This window comes from Lactuca virosa, chromosome 6 (assembly GCF_052849685.1).
Source record: "Lactuca virosa cultivar CGN04683 chromosome 6, Lactuca_virosa_CGN04683_v6, whole genome shotgun sequence".
Lineage (NCBI taxonomy): Eukaryota > Viridiplantae > Streptophyta > Magnoliopsida > Asterales > Asteraceae > Lactuca > Lactuca virosa.
This window is the reverse complement of record NC_136431.1, coordinates 133,283,361-133,289,423: the sequence shown is the minus strand read 5'-3', so window position 1 is coordinate 133,289,423 and position 6,063 is coordinate 133,283,361.

Below are 6,063 nucleotides of genomic sequence, written 5' to 3'. Positions count from 1 at the left end.
AGTGTTGGATTAGATGTCTAAACCCATAACTATAATTGGTATGTACTTGACCCGATAGTAGCATGATCCATTTGGGTTGCATTCACTGGAGCAATTTGATAGGATGGATAATTAAGAAAGAGGTTATTTGTAATTTATTAATATATTATAAGAATAATATATTAATTGAGAAATCATATTATTTAATTGGGCCAATGATTCATGATTGATTAGTGATGGACTAAGTTTATGTGTGAGTCCATGAAGAGTTTGTCCAAAAGGTTATCAATAGTTATTGGATCAAAAGCCTAAGTGTATGAATTAGGGTTTACAAGTGATCTTTGGAATTCTACGCTATAAATGTAACCCCTATGCCCTAAAATCGGAGACATGTGTATTCTAATAAGAAGCTAGCCGATTTTGGTGCCTCCAAGCTCTCTCTCATTGTCCTCCAATTGTTGGTGGTGTTTTGTAACTTATTTGAGGCATCACATTTGAGGTGCTAAGTGTTGGATTAGGTGTCTAAGCCCATAACTATATTTGGTTTGTACTTGACCCGATAGTAGCATGGTTCTTTTGGGTTGCCTTCAACGGAGCAATTTGATAGGATGAACTTTTGAGAAAGTGGTGGTTTGTGATTTATTAATATATTATATGAATAATATATTAATTGAGAAGTCATATTATTTAATTAGTATTGATCAAGAATTAATTTGGAATTAATTTAGTGATCAAAAGAGACTGGTTAAATTACAGGGACTGATTAAGTAAATCGGTAATACTTATAGTTTGGGGTAATGATCCATGGTTGATTAGGGATGGGCTAAACCTATATGATAGTCCATGAAGGTTTAACCCAAAGGGCCTAAGAAATATGAAGGGTCATGGTGAATTAGGGTTTGCATGGAAGAAACCCTAGGAATGCCACACTATAAAAGCAACCCCTTAACCCCTAAAATCGGCCTATGCATCCAAATGGAGAACCATAACCGATTTGGTGCTACCTAGCATCTCTCTCTTTAGCATCCTCTTGCATTTGGTGTTTTTAACACATTAGAGGCATCACATTTGAGGTTCTAAAGCTTTTAAAAGCCAAGAACTACAAGTTACACTAAGAGATATTCATCTAACTAAGTTTTATGTTGTATATCTTCAATTGCATGCTAGCTAGGATGTATGCTTTTGAAAAATGAAATTGCATGTATAATTAGAGAAAACTTAGATCCAAAGCATCTAGGTTTGTATGTGCACCATAAGAGTGTTATAGTGCTCAAAACCCAACAATGGTATCAAATACAGGTTGTGTTCTATTATATTGATGCAATTGTGTTATTTTTCAAAGCTGAAAAATTGCAATTCTGGACTCTGACTGCTAGACTCGACGAGTCCTATGATTGGACTCGACAAGTTGGATAATTTGATGATGAACTCGATGATTCCATAGCCAGACTCGACGAGTTGGATTGTCAGATGGCAATTTTTTTGAGTTTTTGGCCAGAATTGGATTAGGATCATTACCACAAACTATTTTGTATCATAAAATTGGTCTTTTCTTATATGGTAGTGATTATCCTTATCCAATTAAAAAAAAATTATCAAATTTTAATATAATGATTTGATTATATGATAATTTGATTATTTGTATTGCTTGATTTGAATTGTCTTGCTATATAAGTTAAATTAGGTCAAATTGATAAATGATAAATTATATGATAATTGTATTAGTTTATAATTTGATCTAAATGTTTCTTGAAGAGTTTAATAACTTGTCCTCAAGTTATGGAATTTGAAAAGTCTCATTCATGAAACATTAAATCCATAAGTTATGGAAACCAAAAGTCTTGAAGAGTTCCAAAACTTGCCCTTAAGTTTTGGAACTTGAGAAGTCTCATTTATGAAACTTTAATTCTAAACCCTAGATTTTTAAAAGGTTTAAAATCAACCCTTATACTATTATAATATTAAAAGATTAATACTTATATATATATATATATATATATGTATATATATATATATATATATATATATATATATATATAAGACAAGTCAGTCTTACCGTTAGTAGGCCTCATTCACGAAGCTGGTCTATAAGGGGGGTATAAGGAAATTGCCTATAAAATGGCGATTGAATGGGTGTCCACTCTCACCCACCGCTCCCTTGACTAGTGGAGGGTCGTTAGCCGAACGGGTAGGATAGGACATTAATCCTCATTAATAAGTATAATGATAATTATAAAAGTAACTAAATGTTTTTATAAATTCTCAATCTTAGTTACTTTAGGAAAAATGTGAAAGTGGTGCTATTCCATGAAATTGCACTTTGCACCTTGCCAAGTCGTTAGTGGAGCGTGTGTGGTTAACCGACACATTAATTTGGGACTAACAAGGGTGGCAAAGGGCCGCTTTGTGTTTCCTATGTATCAATGGAGCGTGTGTGGTTTACCGACACATTGATTAGGTGATAAGTGACATCAAGAGTACCAAGCAATTTGCATGGTTATTCACACCTTGTTTGTGATCCTCGGTATCCCAGTCACAAACTTGAAGGGCATAATCGAAATTTAAACATGCCATTGAAAAGTTCAATGAATCTCAAAGATCTAGGAATTTCAATTCATTTAAAACTTAATGTCTTTTTTGTTTTTCATGGTGGAAATTGGTAAATCGTCATTTACCTACCTTCAAATATTTTGCAATTGGATTACGGCATCCCTCTTCCAAATTGTAGAATATTGTGTTGGGTCCTAGCCTTAATATTTCATTTGGGTGCTATATTAAGCATTCTTATATAATCTAAAATTTGTCCTTTTTCCTTTTCAAATGTCTACCCTAAACAATGCTTCAGGCTCCAACCCTTCTAACTCGTTCTCCCTCATGAACTTGGTTGGGAGAATTATCTTTGATGGGTCAAACTTCAACGATTGGATCTGTAACATTCGTATGGCCCTTCACTACGAGGACAAAGAATATGTACTCGATAAATAGCTAAAGGAGATTGATGAACAAACTACTACTCCTAAGCAAATCAAGGAATACAGGGTTCATGAGAGGGACGCGACAAAGGTGTCGTGCATCATGATTGCTACCATGACTGCTGAGCTTCAAAAGTCTTATGAGGACTTTTGGCCCTATGAGATGCACCAAGATTTGATGGAAAGGTACCATCAAAGTGCTCGACAGGAAAGATATGAGATCATTGCCTCCATGATCACAACAAAGATGAAGGATGGAAAGTCCATCACAAACCACTTGCAAAAGATGGAAAGGTTTGTGGACCGCTTGCTGAAGTTGAATGTTAACTGCGATGAAGAGTTGGCTATTGACATTATCCTACACTCCTTGCCTCCTTGTTATGATCAGTTCAGAATGACTTATCATATGAACAACGAAGAAGTCACTCTGAGCAAGCTTCAAGGTCTACTAAGAACTGCTGGAAGTAATTTGAAAGGCAAGTCTATTGTACCCACTCCTACCACCGCTGCCCTTGTTCTGGCAATTGGACATGGGAAAGGAAAGAAGAAGAAGGCTCCTTCTAAGAGCCACAAGGGAAAGTCCAATGATGGATCCTCTTCTAGTGGGACCAAAAGTGGTTCTGCTAAACCCTCTTCCAATCCAAAGGAAGCAGAGTGTTTCCATTGTCATGAAAAAGGGCACTGGAAATGAAGCTTCCCCAAATACCTGCAGGACATTAAGGATGGGAAGATAAAACCCACCTTCGTAGGTATTTACACTATTTTATCTAATAACTCATCAGATGCTAAGTCTTGGGTCCTTGATACAGGATTTAGTTTTCACATATATTCTTATTTACAGGGTCTAAAAAGAAGTAGGGATGTGGAGCACGGGAAAATGAACTTAATCATGGGGAATAGGAAAGGGTCGCATGTCACCAAGATTCAAGTTTATTCTTTATTTCTTAGTAGTGGGTTAAATTTAGAGTTGAATAATTGTTATTACTCGTCTGATATGGCGAGAAACATTATTTCCTTTCATGGTTTGTATAAACAAGGTTTTAGATTTTCATTTAACAATGAAATTGGTTCTATAAATGCTTTTTATAATGTTATTTTTTATTTTGAAGCATTGCCTTGTAATGGTGTATATGAAATTGTGATGGTTGTAGATAACTTAGGAAATAATGTGTTGCATATTGATTCGTCCAATGGTTTGGACAAAGCATGCTTCTAGCATTGTCATCTTGGACATGTAAATAAGAAGCGCATAGCTCAACTCCAAAAGGATGGAGTGTTGGAGTCATTTGACTTAAAGTCGGATGACACATGTGAATCTTGTTTTCTTGGAAAGATGACCAAGTCACCCTTCACTGGTTCTTGTGCAAGGGGTGAGGGTTTGTTGGATCTCATACACATCGATGTGTGTGGACCCTTCAGATCCGCCACAAGGGAAGCTAACCGCTTCTATGTGACTTTTACCGGTGATTACAACAGATATGGGTATATCTACTTAATCAAACATAAGTCGGGAACCTTTGAAAAGTTCAAAGAGTTTAAGCAAGAAGTGGAGAATGAATTAGGCAGGAAGATAAAGATGCTCCGATCCGATCGAGGTGGTGTGTATCTTAGTATCGAGTTCCACGATTATCTTAAGGAATGTGGAATTGTTTCACAATTGACGCCACCTAGGACACCGCAGCTTAATGGTGTGGCTGAGAGGCGCAATCGAACCTTGTTGGACATGGTTCGTTCCATGATGAGTTAAGCTTCCTTACCTATCTCATTCTGGTGGTATGCCTGTTGGGTTTTGAGCATTCTAACACTCCTATGGTGTACATGCAACCCTATAAACCTTGGATCTATGTTTTCTCTATTATACATGCAAATATTAACTATTCCAAGGTTTCATCCTAACTAGCATATTATGAAGCACCTATACTACAAAGTTCTAGTTAGATGACAAACCTTTTGATGTAGCTTGATGTCTTCAAGCTTTAAGAGCTTAGCCCCAATAGTGTGGAAGCCTCAAATGGAATCAAAAATCACCAAAACACCTTGGAAGAACTTGAGAGAATATGTATGCACACTAAAATCGGCCCACTCTTATTTTCACACACTTGTGCCAATTTTGTGAGCCAAGGACCCCTTTATATATTATGGAGGATTAGGGTTACATCCATGTAAACCCTAATACCCATGACCTTTCATTTACATAGGATCCATGGGTTAAAAGCTCCATGGACCATCCATGAAAGCTTAGCCCAACCTAAATGAACTTGGCCCATTCCATATATATAAGAGTCCATATTTAATTAGTTCTTTTTTATCACTTAATTAATTCTAAATTAATTCTTGATCAATACTAATTAAATAATATGATTCCATATTAATATATTAGAACTTATAATATATTAGTATAAATCATAAATATACTATTCTCAAAAGACTATCCATATAAATTGTGCCGGTGAAGTGCAACCCAAATGGACCATGCCGGGTCGGGTCAAGTACATACCAAATATAGTTATGGACTTAGACATTAATCCAACAGTCTCCCACTTGGATAAGTCTAAAACTATTATTGAGTATGACTTCAAAACCTAACTGGCAATCGTAGCTCTTAAAGCCGTTGTCGAACTCTGACCTTGTCAATGACTTGTCCATTAGATAAGGGATCATATATTCCTCCATTCTAGATATCATATGGACTGAGACATGGATTATAATCATTCTCTCTGTCCATTTGTTGTTTCCCGTTTTTCGATTTATGATGATTGACTGATTGAACAAATCAAATCAGTCCTGGCTTGGCCAAGCACTCACATGTGTCATCGCTAAATCATCGAGGGGCCCACAGATATCGCTTTTATCCCGAAGGTAAAAGGAATGGATAAACTTCGACTCATATGGCTTGTTCTACTACTTGTTGAATCATACACAAAGGCACGTTTTACAACATCGAGTTACCAAATGCGTTTTCGTGCAATCAATGTATAACCAACTCATATTAACAACTCATATCTCTAGGTTTGAAGAATATAAGATATTATCGTCTCATGATCACTCGTGATAAAATCCATGAAGTGATTCAAATGAGCGCGGGTTGAATCCAATACTCAGAACTTATGAG